The sequence below is a fragment of the Carassius auratus genome, chromosome 9, assembly GCF_003368295.1.
Source record: "Carassius auratus strain Wakin chromosome 9, ASM336829v1, whole genome shotgun sequence".
Classification (NCBI taxonomy): Eukaryota; Metazoa; Chordata; class Actinopteri; order Cypriniformes; family Cyprinidae; genus Carassius; species Carassius auratus.
In genome coordinates, this window is record NC_039251.1 from 1,206,123 (window position 1) to 1,227,363 (window position 21,241).

General features: G+C 39.7%; 1 long non-coding RNA gene across 1 annotated transcript; it reads left to right on the forward strand.

Moving 5' to 3' along the window:
* Positions 1-620: 620 nt before the first annotated feature.
* On the forward strand, positions 621-10,922 carry LOC113108148 (uncharacterized). The gene is made up of 3 exons (XR_003292747.1): positions 621-942; positions 7,087-7,414; positions 7,513-10,922. It is a non-coding gene; the product is annotated as an uncharacterized LOC113108148 (long non-coding RNA).
* Positions 10,923-21,241: the final 10,319 nt, after the last annotated feature.

The following is a 21,241-nucleotide window of genomic DNA, read 5'->3' on the forward strand; positions in this document are numbered from 1 at the left end:
AAAGATTTATATTTTTAAAACACTCTCCTTTTGTATGTTTTAAACAAAGAATAGTTTAAAAATGATCATGATTTCCACAAAAATATTAAGCAGCACAAGACAACATTTTCAGCATTGATAATAACAAGAAATGTTCTGGAGCACCAAATTGTGCTTTCTGAAGGATCATGCGACACTGAAGATCGCAGTAATTCAGCTTTGCCATCACATTGTAGGAATAAATTATGTTTTAAATCATATATTAAAATAGAAAACATTTTAAACTGCAATAATATTTCACAATATTGCAGTTTTGACTTAATAAGAGAGTTATTTTTATAATAATACATGCATTTACAGCCTAGACCTATATTTTTCATATATACATATAGTGTGTGTTTGTGTGTGTGTGTTAAAAAAAAAATATAGGTTTGGGATAGGAATATAATTTGGAAATTGCACCACAGTACATCTATATTTAAATGTTTTATTGGTGCCCTCTCAAAATAAGGCGTCTCTGCCTACAGTAAAACCTTGTGACTTTATCATGACTTCACTCCTCCAAAGCTGAAACAACTGTCTCAGATAAAATCTGCTGACAGGATGTTGCATAATGCCATGTGTGAAAGGGCTAGGATCGAGCTGAGAATGATTTAGGTAAGGCAGTTCTGGTGGTCTGTCTCACTTTCATGAAAGCGTTCATTAGTCTTGAGAGAGGCTTTCTTCTCCTGTCCTCCTTCAGGTGAGACATCTGTTATTTAAAAAGAGCAGCGTTTGAAGAGCAACGAGAGGGGAGGAATTGTTATTCCATATTGTTGAGCCACTGACAGAGAGAGCACAGTGTTTTAAAGTACAAGCGCTGAATGGTAATGACAGAGGGAGATACTGAAGGCATTTGATGTGACACGTTCACCAGAGAGATTCAACAAAGGCAGTCAACTGCATTGACGAACCATATAACAGGTCAGTTTACCACACGCACACACTAACGTTCACTAAAATCAGACAGCTACATTTATGCAGAAAGCTGCACTTTCTAGTTATGAGAACCTTAAAATAGCATGCTGGTTTCACAGCTATTCTCCAGTGAGCAGAACAGAAAAAATATAGTATTTTTATATATTTTAGTAGAATCCAGCTGTTTGAAATGGAATAGTAGTTAACTTATGATTATATACTGTACAATATAATGACTACTATTTTTTTTTTACTAAAATAGAGACATGAATTTGCAACAAGAACTATAGTATGCTACATTGTTGTCACATGACCACACTTTGATTTAACAAATCCCTTCGCAAGTGTCTAGTTATCGTCTTGGTTTAAATATGATTAATTTGCATCCAGTTTTGTTCAATCATTTTTGACACTCAAATAATCAAATTTCCAGTCAAGAAGTAATGTTTAATCAAGTAATCAAGCAATGTTTTTTCATCTGGACATTCGATTTGCATACAGTGCAGTATATACAGCATATAATTAATATGATGAAGATAAATTCTGCGTGCGAGAGAAAATACATGAACAGACTTTCTCTGGAAACAATGGTGAAAAGCAACCCCCACTGGTAAAGTCGCCTGAGCAATTGAATGACAGATGTGAGGTAAAGATGGGCTGTGCTCATTCTAAGTGATGGGAAGATCACAGTGAAACAAGCCAGGTGTTGTCATTGCATATAACAACACATAAAAACACGTTTTCCAGCACCGGTGCCACAATCCTGTCTGACAGCTGCATTGCTTATAATCTGTGCATTTAATAACACACTCCCACTTACACATGCATATGCATGTACATTTATGCTTGGGATGGAAGATTTAAGGAGACCTGGAATATGTGTAGGTGGGTCTTGACCAGTAAATGCTGATACTGAGTAACTATAGTACAGTATACAGCTCAGAAAAAAATTCACTTATTTACACCTAAAGGTTGCATATCTAAAGTGTACTTACCACACACAGTATTGGTATTGAAACACTTGAATCCTAAATTCACCTAAAATTTTAAGACTATTATTTTGCTGCTTTGCAAGCACTGATGTTTCAAAATGCAAATCTATTTTTCCATTATATTATATTATATTATATTATATTATATTATATTATATTATGTGTGCATATAATTAAGCATTATTACGCAAAAAACAGCACTATTGTTATGAATATTCATGACTGCAAGCTCTTCAGCAGTTCAATAAACCAATCAGAGGTGCACCAGTCTCCTCAGACATTAATATTAACTTAACTCTAATAATATCATATAAACTTTTTTTTCATTGATTTACCCATTAATGTGCATAATTTGGATGCCCTATGGTGCAAAATATGTATTTCTATTTCACACACTCAGTGAAAGTGTGTGAGTTGTAATCACTGTGCAAATTGTAGTGGAGGCTGATCGTATAAATGGTTTTATTACTAAAATGCAACATCCAAAACATGGCAGAAAAAGGCACAAGAGATCAAAAATGTTCTTATTATGTCAAGTCTGCTTTATTGTCAATTCTTCCACATGTACAGCACATACATACAGAGACTATGGGGAGATATACTGTAGTACCCACCTTTCGCAGATAAAGCGTAACATCAACTTCATGTGTGCCTAATCAACCACTTTATACAGCATGTCTCTAAATTTTTGGCCAATTGCTGGAGTTGTACAACAGTAAAATCACTGTTTGATGATATGGTACAATTGAATGGGAAGAGTTGTAAACTGAATCCTTCCAGTTTCAAAATTATTTGCGACTTCTCTTGTAAATTTGGTGTAAAATTTGGTGCAAAAATAGGTCACGTTACAGTATGTCCCGCTGTGATCATGAAACAGGAATAATTTCTCAACTTCCCTAAGCAGGGGTCTGTGTTCACCAAGGCCTCATTGATCCAGCTCTCCTCCGCCGCTCTCTCTCTCTCTTTCTCTCTCTCTCTCTTTCTCTCTCTCTCTCTCTCTTCTTCTCCTTCTCGCCCCTTCTCCTCTTGGTTGGTTGTGAACTCCAGCTGATTAGCACTGACGGGTCCTGGCATCTCTCCTGGGAACCAGAGCAGTCTCATGACTGCCTTTAGATAGAATGATCTAATGGGGTCACACTTTAAGTCAAGAGTCTATTAATAAGAATCAATAAATATGCCATAAGAGATGCAGAAGATGACAGCAGACACCGGAGCATTGTAATGAAGGCAGGAATGGCACGAAGCTGCAGGGTCTTGGCAAGCTAACAAAGTGGCAAGAAATGTATTCCGCATCACAAGGGTGTGTGTGCGTCCCTGTGCACATGTTCCTTTGGCCACACGTCATAGAGCACATCCTGAGTTCCTGCACCGCTCACATCTGAGCGTGTGGCGTTCCTGCGTGTCGACCCAGACTTGTTTGTGAAAACTTCAAGGTCTCTACTGCATGTAGCCTTTGCTGATGAGGTACTTGTTAACTTGGTGTCCCTGATGGCTATTTAGGTCAGGTTTTCTAGCATGTCATTAGCAGATTTATACTCACTGTTAATGTAATACGTCCAATAAACTTGGAAGTTGGAAAGCTGCACTTAGGAACCCATTAAGCAGCTTGATGAGCAGAGCTTTCTTCCCATGTTAATGTATTTCCTCTTGAAAAAGGGATACATTGATGTACTGGAGGGCTTGTCATTTATTTAAAATTTGTCAATAGCCTGTATTAAATTAATTTATATATGTAAAGAGCATTTGACCGGACAGCATGTATTTCTTTATTTATTATTATTATTATTTTGACCAATAGCGAGAAGACAGTAATATTTTCACATTATGGCTGATAATCAATAAATGGCCAATAATAAAATTTAGTTTGAATACATTTTTTCATTTTAAATGCTACAATTGAATTTAAGCACCATGTTATGATGTACAGTATGAAAAATGTATATTTTAGGATTAGCTAAATATTACATGTAGCAAATTATTAAATTATCACTGAATATTAGATGACTAAAAAGGTAATCTATCTGTAAATAGAGGGGAAATGAGCATGTACAATTAAATATCCAGTATCGACTGACACTGATCGCTGATATTGTGTGATAACCGATATATATTTTATATCCCTAACAACGATGTGCATACGCCTGTAAGAGCAGGAGTCATCAGCGTTTGTGGTCTGTTTTCCATCTAGCTAAAGCACACTCGCAATGGCACTCGCAATGACAAGGTCATGGGTTTGATTGCCAGGAACATGAACTGATAAAATGTATATCTTAAATGCAACATAAGTCGCTTTGGATAAAAGCATCTGCCAAATGTGTAAATGTAGACGACCTCAAAGGTAACCGACGTAGATTAAGAGCCACAAAATGGGCTCTTTAAATAGACTTAGGCTACATGATCTGTGGTTTAAGTGGATGTCATCGTGCCCTGGTGAAAAAAAAAAAAAAAAGAGTAACTCTTGAAGATCATTGAATAAATGAGATGTATCATGTAGGAAATATTTCAAGGCTGGACTGTAAGTGCTAGTCAAGAGATGATGCTAATATAATGAAGACATCCTCTCAGACAGACTGTTGTGTTATACTTCGCTGGTTACTGAGGGTGTCTCTTAATTTGGGGTTTCAGTGGGACAGTGAAATAAATCAGGCCCAGCTGATGTGTGTTTTCCCCACGCCCCAGGGAGTCTGGGTAATTGAGCATGTTCACTGCAGCAATATAAAGGCCTTTTAACAAGGTGATAAAACTATCGGTGCTGCTGTATTCTGAGCTCGGTGGGAAGTGTGGGCCTAGTCAAATGGAGCTCTTAAAATATGCGTCCAAAAAATGTATTAGAGGTTCTGTTACTGATCAAAAAATAGGGTCATACAATCACAATAAGTCAAGACATTCCTGTAAATGGGGGAAAACAGTGTGTTGCGTGCTGTAAGTGCTGCTGGGAGTGACTGTGGGAGTGTGGGGTGTCCCATATGTGTGTGTGTGTGTGTGTGTGTGAAAGAGAAAGAGAGTGAGTGTGTGGACCACAGGCATGCATGCCGTGTTGAGTCAGTTGAGTTGCCATACATTGGGAATTCGGCTAGCCGGAGCATGCTCTGATGTGAAGCATATGATATTACTTTGGTAGGCATGAAAGCAATCTTTTTAATATCAGACACTTTGCTGGATGGAATGTCAGGGTCATTGAAGGTGAGGGCCAGCCTAGCGGTAGAGAAAAAAAGAAAAAAAAACTATAAAATATGAATAGTGCCTGCCCATTTCTTATAATGGCCACATTAAAGCTTGTGGTCAGTTATTACAAATATCATATAAAAGGTTGTGAAACTTAAATGTGTGTATAATTACAGTAGCGCCATAGAAAAGCAGTTAGAGTATACTTACCCTGTGTATGCTGATCTGTGTCAAGAGTTGCTTTTGGTTTTGCAATGACTGAGGTGATTTGCACAGTGTTGTGCTGCATTTACAATTGAGAATGCCTTCTACATTCCAGTTTTAAAATTTTGTATTTGATTTAGGATTTTAAAAAAAAATGGATGCAGAATGAAACTATTTACTGATTACACTAAATTTAATGAAAGTTAAAGTGACTCGTACATGAATTGAACTTTGCATGTTGGCTTGGCAAAACCTTTGAAGGTTTTGAAAATAAGTTTTAAAAGGCCAGAAATTTGAAAGTGGATGGATTGATGTTTGAAATGCCACCTACAGAAATTTGTATTTAGCTTTAAATACAATTATTGTATTATATTATATTACTTCATAATTTAATAAATAATCTTTCATGGACCAGGGTGGAAAAACTGTTAATTTCCCAAAATGCATTAGCTGTGTTGAATATCTTTTGTGTGGAAAAATTAGGCAACAAACATTGCAGGGATACCATGGACACTTACATTCATATAATAGTCGATCAAATTTATGAATTCAGCTTTGAAAATTGGCTTAGCCAAACCTTGTTTGAAGGTTTTCCAAAGGAAGGGTTATGTGGCGCCTACATAAATTTGTATGTAGCTTATGCGTTCCATCATATTTAATAAAATAACTTGCATGGACCAGGGTGGATCAGCCATGTTCAGCCATGTGAAATTCAGAAAATTCCTTATCTTATGATTCCAATCAAAATTCAAATTCAGCTTCCTGTAGAATATGGCCAATTCATCCATGAAAGGGAGCCAATTCTTTAATTCAGAATTCTGCGTAACCCTGTTATCACAGGCAGCCTATTGTAGAACTTCTGACTAATTTTGAAGTGCAAAGCATCTTAAAGGTTGACAGATGGGAAATTCGACGTTGTGTATAATGGCCCACCTGTCTGTCATAACAAAAGTGAGGAAAAACAAGACAACAAACAGTGCAGGGGAACCGTGAAAAAGCTACATTCACATAACAGCCATGTTAATTAACAAGCCTATCATAGGTGCTAGATAAACAGAAACAGGTTTGTATCGGGCAATGGGTAGCTATAATGTGTACATGTTATTGTGGAGCTCCAGTGCAATGTGTGCAAAAGATATGCCCTCTCCATAGCTCTGTTGCTCTGTTCTGCTGCGCGCACTTGTACCCATGTTCTGATGTGATGAAAATTCATGATGCGTGCATGTTAACTACATTACAGAGTCTCCCGAGTTCCTTGACATGAATAAAAAAAAGGCTTCATCTTGATGCCTAATTATTTTTGGACTTGACAGCCTTGTAGCGGCCAACGCATCGTAGGTCACAATGGTTTCATTGGTTTCCTGAAAAGATGCGCAGCGGTAAGCAAACCCATAATTGCCACCCATAATGAGGACTTTCCTGGTACACGATGGCCTATAGAACCTCTAGTGTACTCATGCCTCTATGTTTTTCTAAATTCCAAACATTTCTGTGTTGCTTTGAGACGATCAAGCCCCAGCTGTTGTTTGTTGGATGTATCAAAGAGCCATAAAGCCAGAGTTTATATATAGGGCGTTACCAAAAAAAAAAAAAATCCTATCACTTTTGATTATCTCTCTATGTGCGACTGCTCTCTTAGGTTTATGATAATGACGTATAAAAATATTCTCTACCACAGTACCTTCTGAATATAAGCACACGCTAGTAACTGATCTGGCAGAGCACAGATTCATGATGGAAATAGCTTCTACTGGTGAATGTGGTGGTTTTAATTGTGAATGTTTTTTAGTTTTTTTTACAGAGGCGGAATGCAGAGTTAGGACTATGACGGACGCCTGTGGGCATTCAATCACAGAAGATGAGGTTTCCCAGCACAGCAAGCTCAGCAAGGCCCATGTCAGTCACATGGCTAATGACCGTTTCAGTGACGGCTTCCTATCAACGTAATAAGAAGCACCTGTTAGCGGTGGAGCCCAAACTTGGAAATGGGTGTAATCAACCCCGGGGGACTGATTGAATCCTTCCTTCTGACGGTGGAGACGCGCTTCAGCGCAGGGCCACTGGAAAAGGATCTTCCCGGATTACTCGAGGACGGACACGCCGGATGAGCCTTATTGGTTTGTGATTGTTCCACATTAACCCTCTGATTGTTCAAGAAGATATTATTAAAGGCTTCCAGAGAGAAAAATTGCAATGTTAATCATCTCTCTTTCAGCATGCCGACTGTAAACGTGACGCAAGGGAAGCCTGCGGAAGTCTCCGTGGATGGCTCCTGGTCGATTAAGGCCATTGTGTGATTTCATGTCTTCCTAAGCACAATGAGCAATGAGATTAGGTTCAATTTGGACCTGCACTTGGATTTCCCCACCTCCGTCAAGGCCCGAGCCCCCGCCATGTCAGCCTGGGCCCACTGGGAAATCAGTGATCTCCAGACAGGTCACCGCTGGCCCATGTATATATTCATGGGCTTAATCTCGCATCATTTCTATGGCATGAGGAAAAGAAATGCATTCAATTTACACTCTCTCCATTCGCCTCATACAGTACACACAGGGGAGGCATCCATATGTGTGTCTAACATGCTAAGGATTCATTCGGTTAGCTCAAAACGTTTTGCAAGGCAGAATCCAATTCGTGAAATTCAGCCTGTATGCTTTAACTCAGAGCGGAGCCTCAGTGGGAGACTGCTGGTTGGAGTGGAAGGCTTCAAGTTGTCTCCGGCAGATGCTGAGTGTGTATTAAACAGATTAATTATTAAAACATGCTTGACAGATGAAAAGTGGGACCTCGGGCTAAAGAGAGAATGTTTATTCTTCTGCCATATACTGTAGTCATTTGGCTCCCGTTCACAAGTTATTGGGCACCTTGTTGAGGATTTGAGGGCTCGGTGTCATATGTGCGACGCACAAACTGTTTGGGGTTGTCCAGACCGGCACAGCTCTGATGGAAAGTATGAGGCCCTTTATGGACCTGATTTACTGATTCAAAGTGTCTGTCTGTGGGTATTGCTTCTTGTGGTGGTGACGGGATACTACAGCAATATATAGATTGTTTAAATTATTTCCACTATAAATCTGTTAATGATTTACATTTATGCATTTAGTAGATGCTTTTATGTGACATACTTTGCATTTTACATTGCACATGCATTTTACCTCTTATATTTACTTATATGCATTTTTTTTTAATCTAGCCAAAATATCTATAAGAAGATATTGTAAAGAATGATGAAGAGCAAATTTATGTCCATGGATGGATAGATAGAGACATTTTTCATTTAATAACATCTTTTGTGTTCCAGAGCTGAAAAAGGTATACAGATTTCGAGTAAAAGATGAGAAAATGTTCTCTCTTTGATGAACTCCCTTTAAGATGGAAGAGTGTAGTTTTGGAATGAAATATGTTTTTGTTGCTGCTGATCTGCCACACTACTGCAGGAAAATAAGCGGGAACCGGAGGGAAAACAACCTCTTTTGTTGGTCTTCATGATAAATTTTGCATGCATATTAACCAGCAGGGATGGCTGCCAACGTGCTAAACAGTGGTGATTGCGATTTCTGTTTTATAGAGAAAAAGGGGAGATGTGTTGCAAGTGGCTCTCTCTGTTGTGTTTCAAGGCCAAACCGAGCTGCATCTGGCAGCGGGTCTGAATGCCACCTGCTCCAACAAGTCCCTGAGCCTTTCCTCCAAAACATGTGACCATGCAAATTGGGAACAAATTATTCTGTCCGAGAACGGAGCATTTGCTGCAGCAAAAAACGATCAAGAAAGGGCCCTTCTCCCATTAGACAGCGAAGACATGCGGTGGCAGCCACCGGTTACCTGGCCTCCCTGTTGACAGGGCTGTTGCTGATAGCCCCCAGCCCCCCTGGACCCTAGGGAATGGGCCTCAGATGCAGATGATCACTATTAGGAGCCGGACAGGCCTCCCCTCAGAGCGATTAGCATTCCCCTGGCGTGACCTACAGGTGTAGCCCAGATTAAGTGAATAAATTCATCGCCCTGAGGATCACTGGGCCTGACCCCTGCTGCTGGCGCCTGAATTAGAATGTGTTTGGAGCTCGCGGGCACGGAGATGATTGCAAGCTAAACATGGACGGCGACAAAAAGAGGGGGAAGGAATGATGTCGATGGCGAAGGTTTATTTGCAAAACAAACTAACTGTTCTATTAGATTTCTCACCCATCCAAGTAAGAATTGACTACATCTTTTATTTTGCCAGTGTGTTTGAGTCTGCATAGGGAAGGGGGGGGGTTCGAGTAATTCAGGCTCATGTTTTGTTTCCTGTAATTTAATCTGAAACTAGCTTGTTTTTCTTTTCCCATCGGACTTGCCTGTTCTGTTGACATTTTTCCTGTTATTTGTATACTGCAAAGTGGTCCATTTTTCCCCCATCAAAACCGCTTTTCTCAGTATGTGTCAGGATGTCTTTTGAATTTACCTTCAGCTCCTGACAGACTTTAGAACGGGGCGCGTGTACACAGACGAGGGGAAGATTCCTTTGTGCCCTGAGCATTTTCGTGAAGGCAGAGCCTGGCTCAAAGGCTGTCAACACAAACACTGCTGGTTTGCTCTCAGTTGCACTCCCTGTAAAGGTTGAGCAGTTGAAACACACATGGGTTAACACCATGCTCATTATGTACTTTTTCATCTCAGTGTTGATCTTATTGAAAGGAAAATAGCCAAGGAAAAGAAACCATCACTGTGTTCCCAAAGCAGTGGTATAGGGTTGATGTGTATCACAATACAGCAGTTCATGGTTTATGAAAGATTTCAATAGCACAGCAAATAACTAATATGCTAACAATGTTCTATATAATTAATATATAATACCAAAAAAGGCTTCATTAATCAAACAGTCCTAAAGAAAAATGTCACTGTTTCCACAAATGTATTAATAAATATTCAACAATTTATTATTAATTCTGAAGGATAATTTGGCACTGAAGCCTGGATTAATGGCTCCAATAAACTGTAATAATATTTCACAATGATTATTACTGTATTTTTGATAGACTAAATGCAGTCAAACATAAGAGACGACTTATAAGATATTAAACAATCTTACTGACCCCAAACTTTTGAACCACATTTCTCACAATATACACTAATTTTCCTCTTGCTCTCAGATATTAGACAATCCACATTCTGGCTCTCAACATGCAATGTTGCCTTAATAGAGACCAGAACTGACCTTAGCTATTTACCAAAAGACTTGGCCTGAATCTTCATAGCAATTTGCCAGGGCATACTTTTATTTCTGTGGTCTGTTGAATGCTGTCACTATCAATTACAGTACCCCTGTATTCATTACACCAATAATGAACCCATTTATATAATCTTTTTCCTGCAGTGATTCATACTCTTACATGGACAAAGTGATTGTTAGTGGAAAAAATTGTGTTAGGAACCCATATATCCCAAGTCCAGGATTGCCATAGGGGTCGGTTGATGGAACGAACATGGGAAAGAGATATTTAACTCAACAGGTATCACTGTGAGTATGGCATACTTTTTTTTACCAGTTTGCACTTATTTATAATGGCAGAACTGTCTCTTACTACTCTTTTGCATAGAAGACAGTGATTGCTTTGCATCTCAAAGACATCAAACCACTAACCATCTCTGGCACCCCATAGACAGTCTGTGTTTGCGGTTGTTGTTTTTAAACTTGTGAGTTGATATCTGTGTGCTCTATGCAGAGCAGATGCAGTGGAGGGAGAGATCTTTCAAACCGCAGCTATGCTCTCGTTGTCTTGCATCATGTAACTGCATATTTTGGTGGAGGCCCTCGTAAGAGCAGTTATAAATGAGGGTTAACTGCTGAGTTCACCCCGATCTCCTCTGCACTTTCTCTGGACACCACATGGTGACCACAATTGCAAACTGTGTTGTGAAGTCTATGAAAGGAAGTGGGTTATATTTTGTTCTGTTTTCTTCCTGAACTGTCATATTTTATAATTCAAAAGCCAGAGAGATATCTTTGGCCAGAAGAGTTCCAATTCATGAGTTGAAATTTGAATTGAATTGGCTCTGCCCCACAGGAAGTTGAAAAAGTTGATAGGAAGAGAAATTTGAGTTGTAATTCAGAGACATTCACCACAGGCAATGCATACTGGGAAGTTAAGTGTTCTACCATCCCGGTCCACAACAGTTAATCTATTAAATGTGTTTTCATCCAATTTAAATAAATGTTTAAATCATTCCTTTCATCCCATAAGTAATTCCTTGCTTTTATTGTTGTGATTATGATTATTTTAATTCCTGTTATGTAAAGTGGTTTGAAGTACCATTGTGTATGAATGTGCTATATAAATAAACCTGCCTATTTCATCACAAAACCAGTTCATAAATTAAATTGAGACATATATATCATCTGAAAGGTAAGCTTACCATTGATGTATGGTTTGTTATGATAGGACAATATTTAGCTGAGATATTCGTCTATTTGAAAATCTGATGGTAAAGGAAATAATAATAATCTAAATATTGAGAAAACCGCCTTTAAAGTTGTTCAAATTAAGATCTTAGCAATGTATATTACTAATCAAAAATTAAGTTTTGATATATTTACCGTATTTACAAAATATCTTCATGGAACAGGATCTTTACTTAATGTCCTAATGATTTTTGGCATAATAGAAAAATGTATAATTTTGACCCATATAATGTCTTGTTGACTATTGCTATAAATATTCCTGTGCTATTTATGACTTGTTTTGTGGTCCAGGGTCACATTTCATTTTAAATTACAAATTTAGTTTTGACAAACATTGTTTTCTAGTTATATGAATTTCATTCAATGTTTAGTTCATCTTAATTCTTCTGTGCATTAATTCCATACATACATTTTCAATTCTAATCCTGCATCCCGTTTGCTATCTTTAGTTTTAAATTCAATCCAAGTTTTAGAATCATAAATTACTGAGCTTCCAATTCAAAGCCAGAATCTTCCGTTTTGCTAGAGTCAGCCAATTCTTTTTACATACTCTTATCATTAATTTCATTGAGCCTGAGAAATGAGACATTTAAAATATCATTTAACCCATATCATTCTACATTAGCCTGTATTAAGCACCCTCTTATTCCCTATTGGTTTTTTGGTCTCCGAACAGTAAACTTTGGTCTTAGACTCGTCTGGTCCACCTCTTCATATGCAGTATTAATTAAGTAATGATATAGTGGTGTGCTGGATATTATGTCACCAGAGGTGCATTAATTTCAATAGAATGGGGTGGATTAGAGCAGGCCTTGCCTGCACGAGGAGAAACTGTTGAGAGCTCAACTGGCCAAAGATGAACATAAGGTCCATTTGCATAAAGGTCAGACCATTTGTGTGTAGGTTTCCCATCCATATTTTACCAACCATCTTCACCAAGTTTTACATACAACTCAAATTACGCAACAAGAACAAACTGGTGGAAGATTATATATTAAAAAAGATAGAGCCTGATCGTGAGACATATTCCGGACCCTTTATCTGTCTACTTCTTCAGCTCTTGTTGTTATCAAATGATACAGTTGCTCAAGCACAGCGTTTGAATCCTAAGGACCTTAGGGAGCGGATTTGTCTCTCGCAAACCCCCTTCTAAGGGGGATTAAGGGGATTAGACACCAGAAAATGACCAAGCGCAAACTCCCCGAGCAGCCTGGGCCTTCCCAGCGCCCCCTGTCCAGGGATGGACCTGAGGCTGGTTTACAAAGTTGCTCTCAAAGGCCCTTCTTATCATGACAAAGGGCCCAACAATTCACCGATCCGCCAGAATGGCAGACAATGAACTTGCTGCGGTCCACCCAGCTCATTTTCATCTGAACAAATGGCATTACACTTGGCAATGACATTGTTCTAAATACGAACATGGCGCTCCTCTTTCTTCGCGGAGCTCAAGGTGTCATATTAATTATTTAAATCTGCAGAAAATTTCCAGCTCTATTCCTCCAAGGCCTTACCCAGTGCCAGAAGGTCTGGAATCTGCATTAGTTTTGTTAATTAGAGCTGAAACAAGGCTTTGATCTCAATGAAAATCAGAAAAAAGGAAAAACTTCCAGAATGAATTATTTTCTTTCTAACCTATTTTTCTGCAACGATTCTTTTTCCCAGTCTCACGCATGTTTATTCCTGCCGTGTCAAAGTTTGATTTAACTGCAGATAATGGCAGACGTGAGGTCAAGGGTTTGCGCAGTTAACCAGCTTCACGAGGTCAGCGATGCATTCGATCACAATACTAGTTGCACTGATTCTGCTGACAACAATAATTATTTTCACAGAAAAAAAACATTACTTCATTTTTAATTAATAGCAATTTTACTTTTTTAATGTACACTTGAATCTTGATGTTAATTTAAACCAATTAGTTGACTCTGTTTTTCTGTATTGCCTTCGTACATGTTTTCTGAAGCATCTACGGCCTTGTCAAGCTTCGTTTTCTCAAAACCCCTTACCCCCTTTTTCTCAACACAACATACTTTGTTGACTCTCCCTCAGCGAGGGTCAGTTTAATCAACGTGCTTGCTGAAATAAGTGTTTGTCCACTCAGACAGCGTGGCCAATTTGGTCCCGCTTTATCTGCAGCTTAGATGGAGATCAAACTCCGTCATCTCCCGGTTTCCCCATTCTCTCTTTCAAATCTCTGTTTATGTATACCCCCTCCCTCAGCAGCCCACGTAAAGATTTAACGATGGAAAGTGAAATAATTACACTGGAGCGCAGCTAGCCCATGGCACCAGGGCTTGATGTTGACCCTCCGAGCCCCGGAGTCAGCCCTCTCCCAAAGCTCACGCGAACAGGCGTCAATGAATACAAAGGATTGAGGGGATTAGCCCATAAGACATTTGGTAGGCATTGTTCTCTAGCCGTAAATGAGTTTCGCCAGTCGCATGCAGCACGGGCCAAAGTCGGGAAATCTCGGTGAGGAATTCTTATAATTAACCCTCACTCTCTTTCTCTCAGAAAGAGAGGGGGAAAAAATGACAGCTTTGGCCTCTGGATCCTGAATCTTGGACATTAGCAATTGAATAGAGAGCTTTCATACTGTATATCATTTTAATCTTTCATGTTTAGATCCACCAGATGGCTTATTATTAGCAGAGCTGAGGAGAAAGAGAGACAAATGGTCTTGTCTTTTTTAGGTAGAGATCAGCAGGAAAATGGCATTCATATAGGCTGAGCATTGGATAATTGTATATGTGGCTGTTCAGAGCTGCATCCAGCCTCTGCCTATAAATCATAAAACTATTAATAACGGACAGATGCAGGTCCAAAGAAATGATGTGCCGTTTGATGAGGAGCAAGACATATGGGTTAGAAAATGGAAGATATATTATCGCCACATAATGTCATATATCTCATCCCAGTTTTGTGAAATCTCATGTAGAAATGGCTTTACTTTTTTCAGGCGTAATCCACGTATATATGAAGGTGGAACACGACCATTCGTGCTGCACATTGCACGACGTTTACCTTAACATTAAGATGAAAAAATATAACAAAAAATAATATGCATAATGTACTTATGCATTTATATTTGAGTATTTAAAATGTTTTTCTTGTCATTTGTATTTATGTGATTTAGACCATCTGTAATTTATCATTTTAGTATATTCAGAAGCATTTTATTAAATCAATTTATTGCGAGATACACTGGTGGGCTCCAGATCACTTGGCCAGGTTTGATAATTTAATTTTTCTAAGATCTGGTAATGACATACTTTGGCAGACATGTAATGGTGTGATGTTATTCAGGGTGGTGTGTCTGGGGTGGTGGGGGGGGATCTCTCCTCTGTTTTATTTCATCTCTGTGCACTTTGCATTTGGCTGTCCCACTCTCCACCTCTCTGTCGGCCCTCCAAAAGGAAACAATAAGGTTTAATCTCCTCCGCTGACAATGATGCATGGCGGGATGAAAAACACTTTTCAGGTGTTGTCATTAAAAAGCCATTTCTCCATAGCCCTGGTGAAAGAAACCCAAAGAAAGGCCCCAAAGTGTAATGCTTTAATACCCCTCAAGCTTTTCATTGGCATCTGCAGAGAACAAGCTGTCGGGATTGTCTTCTCTTTTTCAATTACCTGATCTTTTCAACTTTCTTCGAAATGAAAAACGCACCCACGGTGGAGCTGTGGTGCAGAATCCCTGTCCCTGTTTCCAACTGTTCTCATTCTGTGTCTGTGTGGTGTGTGTGTGTGTGTGTGTATGTTTCATTTAATCAAATTCTTATTGTTTATAAGCTGTTTAGCTAGTGGTTTTGAGCTGCTATAACAGTTTTGTGTTAATTCCGTACTGCTGACGGCAATTCGCTTTGACAATAAACTTGTTAACAGCGTCCAAAATTCACACTCTTCAAGCACCAAATGCAAGTAAAAGTGGGTTTGCAAGAGGCCAGTAACTTTATTAGGAGCCACAATGTTAATGGGGGAGACCGTGGATGGTTGTAACATGGGAAAGAGTAAATTGTAACATGATTTGACCAGTCACAAAAATGATAATCCTTATCAATACATGACTGATAGTGTAGTCTCTACACTCAAAAACAAATGGTACAAAAGCTATCACTGGGGCAGGACCCTTTCACAATATATGCTAAATGTACTAAAGGAGGCATATTAGTGCCTAAATTACATATTTAAGTGCACCACCCCAATTACAGCTGAGACTATTTTTTCAGAGTACGTACAGGCATATGAATGGTTTATAGAACCATAAATATCTACATTTTTAAGTAGAAAGCGTTATGTTTTTGTTTTTCTAACACCCCACCCCTTACAGCTCATGCAGGTAATGGTGTAGGTTGTATAAACAGGACTCTTTGGACTAGAAATTAATTTCCACAGGTCAGGCCTAAGTTCAAAACAGCTTTAATTGGTGGAAAATAAATGTGAAAAATAATATCAAAATATGAGATACTGTAAATAACTCAGAAAATGTTACTCCCATCCTTATTTTCCCGTGAATAGTTGAAGTCAAACTGTGTTAAAATGATAGTGTGAACTTTGCTGATGTAAGAGACGATTTAAATCAAAAGGATATGAACCATATCTTGAAGAAAACATCTGCACGTTCCTTGCTTGCACATGTATGCTTAATGATGAGTGATTCAGTTTATCGGAGCTGACTTTGGTCACTTTAATGTCTATTGGTATAGCTGCAATTTTTCAAACTTACTTACATACTTGTGTCATACTGAATTGTTGGAAATGCACTCCAGTGTATTGTATGAACACAAACTATGATGATGAAATATTGTGCAAAAACAAGTGGTTCTGAATGCAGCCCATAAATGGACTACAAACTCAAGAATTCAATGTAACCTGTCAAACCTTTCGAAACGTAAATGAGCTCCTGTGGGCTTCTCACTATTAATTTGTAATCCAATTTAAATCCGCCATTGATTTCATTCCTCATGCATCGCTGTAAATTAGATGATCAAATCAAGGTTGAGACTTTTAACTCATGGTGAAAAAGAATAGATATGTATGGTTTGAATTCAAGCTGTTGAAAACCCACTGGAGCCATGTGCAGTCTTGCATGTCACTTAAGGTGAAACATATGCCTGAATATCTCCTTTAAGACATTTGACACCTGTATCATGGTGAGTGTTTTGATCTGAGGGGGCAGGTGGTTAAGTGCGCAAAACATAATCCGTGTGAATGGGGCACGCGCTTTGGCAATGAGACGTCGTTTACGAGATCACAGCTCTGCAAATATTTATGTTACACGAGATGAGATTAAAGCAAGCTTCTGTGAGAGTGCATGAACTGCAGTATAGATCAGATGAAGAAATGCCTTGTTCTCTTTGAGCGCATCCATACAAGTTCTTTTATTCTACAAAAGATGCACAGCATTTTGCAAAACAAGTGTGGGTTTACACCCCTGCAGTCTTGCGCCAAAGCAGTTGCATGATGCTTTGGGGCAAACAGTGATACAGAAACCTTTTGATTTAAAAATGAAAAACAAAATGTGTATTAGTGTGTCTGTCTGTTTTTCCCCCTCCCCTTTGTGTGTTTGTTTTGTGTGTGTGTATGTGTGTGTGTGTGTGTGTATGGGTAGGTTGACTGCTACTGAAACTATATTCTCTCCGTTCCTTTCAAAGACAAGAATTTCTTTATTTTTCAAAGCCAGATGCAACCACAAGGGTGCCATGTTTTAACAACTGGTTGAAGTTCAGACTTTCAGACTGATGCACATATCGAAACGCTGATGTGGGGGCGTACAGATGCACGAGACAGATGAGAGACGTGAGGAAGAAAGTACGAGAGCATCTCTCTTCATCTCCCATCTTCCCAGAGTCTTAAACCTTATATACGATCGTTTGAGCTTATTATAGGCGTAATCCTAACTAATGAACATGTGTTTTCATTTAAGCAAGCTTTGTGAGGAACACCTCGGCAAAGTAACGCCTCTGAGTGCGACATCAAACGGCAACACAAATCGCAACTGCACTACTTTCTTTGTAAAGATGCTGTTTGTGTTGGTTTAACGCCCCCATGTTGTTGCGACTCCACTTAATTTCCCGCCAAACAAGTCACTTTATTTATAACAGCAAAAGTCTCCAGTGGCTAATTACAGCGTGGCTCCTACAATTAGAGGAGCTGCACCCAAAAAATGAAGTGACGTGTTGCCAGTGCAGTATTTGTATCTCGAAAAGTGCCTGTGTCAGAGTTCTGCTCGTTGCAAGTGTTTGGCCAACAAATCACTTTACACAGCTGCATGAAAGTGAGATCACACGGTGGCAAGGTTGCTTCCTACTGTGCCGTATTAAGAGGATCTGAAGAGTCTGTGAGAGCAGGGCTGGATCATTGCCTCTGTACCAAGCTCCAGCACTTAGTAGATCATTAGCTGGAGTTTTATTGGAAAGTACACACACACGCACACACAACGCTACACACACTGAAATGCTCATTCCTGCTGAGCATTAGGGTAGTCGTGATGTCACCCGCCAGATAGTATAGGTGCAGTTGGGCAGTAACAAACATATATAGGGTATATAATGAAGAAAAGGTATTTGTTAGCTTGGCCATTCATCTCAATAGGAAGTATGTGATAATGCTGTTTTGAGACAATAACCTAAACTTAGATGCCATGTGACTAATCACTGTACAACTACAGAAAACAACATCATGACAATCCTGACTGGCTGATGGCACCACAACATCATCCACACATCCATTCTTGTCACGCTGTCCAAGAACTGGTACTGCACTGATAAAACATCTATCGTATAATGAAAAAAAAGTTAATTAATATTGTTTGCTAAAAAAAAGAATTTAGTCAAAATTAATATATTTTTAAACAGCTGTCATTGGCGGTGCTCCTTGCAGCCAGATTGTGTAATGAAAACATCTACCAGCAGGGGGTATGGAGTGTACAGTAGTAGTGTGAATACATATAGGCCCTGTCCCAAATGGAACACTTCATATGCACTTTCAGTTTTGAGGACTTACAATGGCCACTGCGTGCGTGTGTCTGTTAAGTGCATGAGACCGTAGTGTGTCCCATTCATCATTTTAGCATTCAGAAGGGTGCTCGCAAGCTATGCGCCCCTGATATGCACTTCTGCCGAGCCCACACTGGGGCGAGCTCCAGTCTTCTACCTGACAGCCAAAGCGCATTACGTCACGAAGTTGCGGACTCAGAGAAAGTCTGTGCAGGTTTAGGGTACCATTTGGGACAGGGCTATTAGTAAGCTATTAGTTTAACTACTTTTCTCACCCACAATGTGGTAGTATTCCTACTTTTCAAATCATGTAGCTTATCAGCAGGGAAAGTTTTATTGTGTTGATAAACATTACACTTCCCTAACAATATTTCAGCAAATATGTTTTTAAATGTATTCATATTAAAATTTAATCTGGTGAAGTCCAATTTGTTAATCAGTTCCTTTTCAATAAATTGGCCAATGGCTTGAACTGAACAAAAAGGGCGCTGGACTAAATGTTTATATTCAAGGAAAAAACATTATATATCATCATAAATCATATATGTCATCATATATCATCAAAGAATCCTGAAAAAATATATATTAGCAGTATCAACATTGATAATAATAAGATAATGTTTCTTGAGCACCAAATATTAGAACAATTTCGGTAGCACTTTATTTTACAGTCCTGTTCCCCATGTACATACAATGTACTTATTATAGTAGTTACAATAACTATGTAATAACTAGGTACTAACCCTGAACCTACCCCTAAATCTAACCCTACCCCATGTAGTTACCTTGTATTACCAGAACTTTCTTAGATAAATACGCTGTAAGTACACTATAAGTATATGTAAGTACTGTAAAATAAAGTGCAACCACAATTTCTAAAGTATCATGTGACACTGGAGTAATGGCTGCTGACTTCACAGGAATAAATTACATAAAATATTTCTTACCGTGTAACCACGTTACAGTGATGGTAACAAATGGCGATACTGTGGTGCTTTGACGTCATTAAATGCATTTGAGAAGTTTGTGATATGTCATAAGATGCACACAGCATCTGGCAGTGTAGTTTTTAATCTTGTATTTCTTTTGAAAATATCTTTTGTGTTCTCATGGACATGTATTAGCTCGGTAGTGTAACTAGCTAATTTAGCTGAGCTTATTTTTCTCCAGAGTGGCCACTAGCTTAGCTAGTTGACCCTGTACATGAGTATGAACATGCATGAGACGTTTGGGAAAAAGTTAGCTCAGAGCCGGGCTATGTGCAGTATGTGTCATTGATGTGCTCCCAGGACGGCAGCCACTCCTAGTCTCTGCTTAATGTGTGACATCACTAACTGGCAGATTCCCAGCTCGCTCAGAGTAGCCACCTGGCTGCAGAGAAGCCCAGTCATGTTCCTTCACCCACAGCTAAACACACGTACACACACACACAGTCATTCCTCTGCCGCAAGAGGAGGGCAGGAAGAATTGGCAGGCCTGTCCGCCTAACGAGGAGGGGCTCTGGGATCAAACATCGGCCCGCTCTGTGTCCCGCCCTGGCCGGGCGTATGTGTCCGTGGCACCCAGACACCCTGCCAGCACAAGGCAATCCATCAGCTCCTCTTAAATTCCTTGCGTCCCGGCCCACAATCATACACCTGCCAAATTGCTCCTTGATATAGCTATTTTGAGAATAGAAATATGACGGCTGAGATATGTTTTCACTGTCGCCGTGGTAACTGTGTCAGGGATGGTATTTAATTGGCCTGGGTTGTCCATTTCTTTCTGCCTGAAAAAGACGAAACGGAATAGCTTGCAGAACCCAAAAGCTTTCCCTGCGGTGATTAAGACGCAGAGTTCGACACATGCGTGAGATGGGTGTTCAGGGTGTCCGAGGCCTTTAGCCCGGCTCCCACACGAGTAAAGCAGGTGCCGAAATCAGCAGCGCTAGATCAACTGACAACTGTTACTTTCCTACGACCCTTTTAGTCTCTGATGAAGACATTGTGTTTTCATCAGCGGCGCCATAAATATGACACCGCTGCACGTGCACAGCCATCAGACGTGAATCTGCCAATCCGTCTCTGCGCTGGCCCTAAAACATCCTTTCAAAAACATCCCCGCTGTTGCGCTGAATAACAAGCAGGGTGCCGGGGCACATGGGGTTAGACCCTGCGTTTAGGTTATGTCTCTTGTGCAACAGAGCTCCTCCATAATTCAGCACTCTGCTCTCTGCCTAGCTTTCTGTTGACAGTGGCGTGATCAAGGCCCATAATCACATCTGACTTAACTGTGCAGAAAGTCCCGTTTGATAGCGCCCCGGATAGGGAGCTCTTGCACAGGAAGTGGGTCAGAGTTCAGCTCCAATGGCAGGTGTGTGATTTCCCCCCTGAGCGGGACCAGGGGACGGCAGCACGGCCCGGTGGGAGCGGCGAGCGCCGAGAGCCACACGGGGTCAGGGGGTGACCGGCTCAGTGATTGATTGGACGTATCAGCGGTAGGGTTATTTTCAGTGCTAATCCCTCCACTCACTA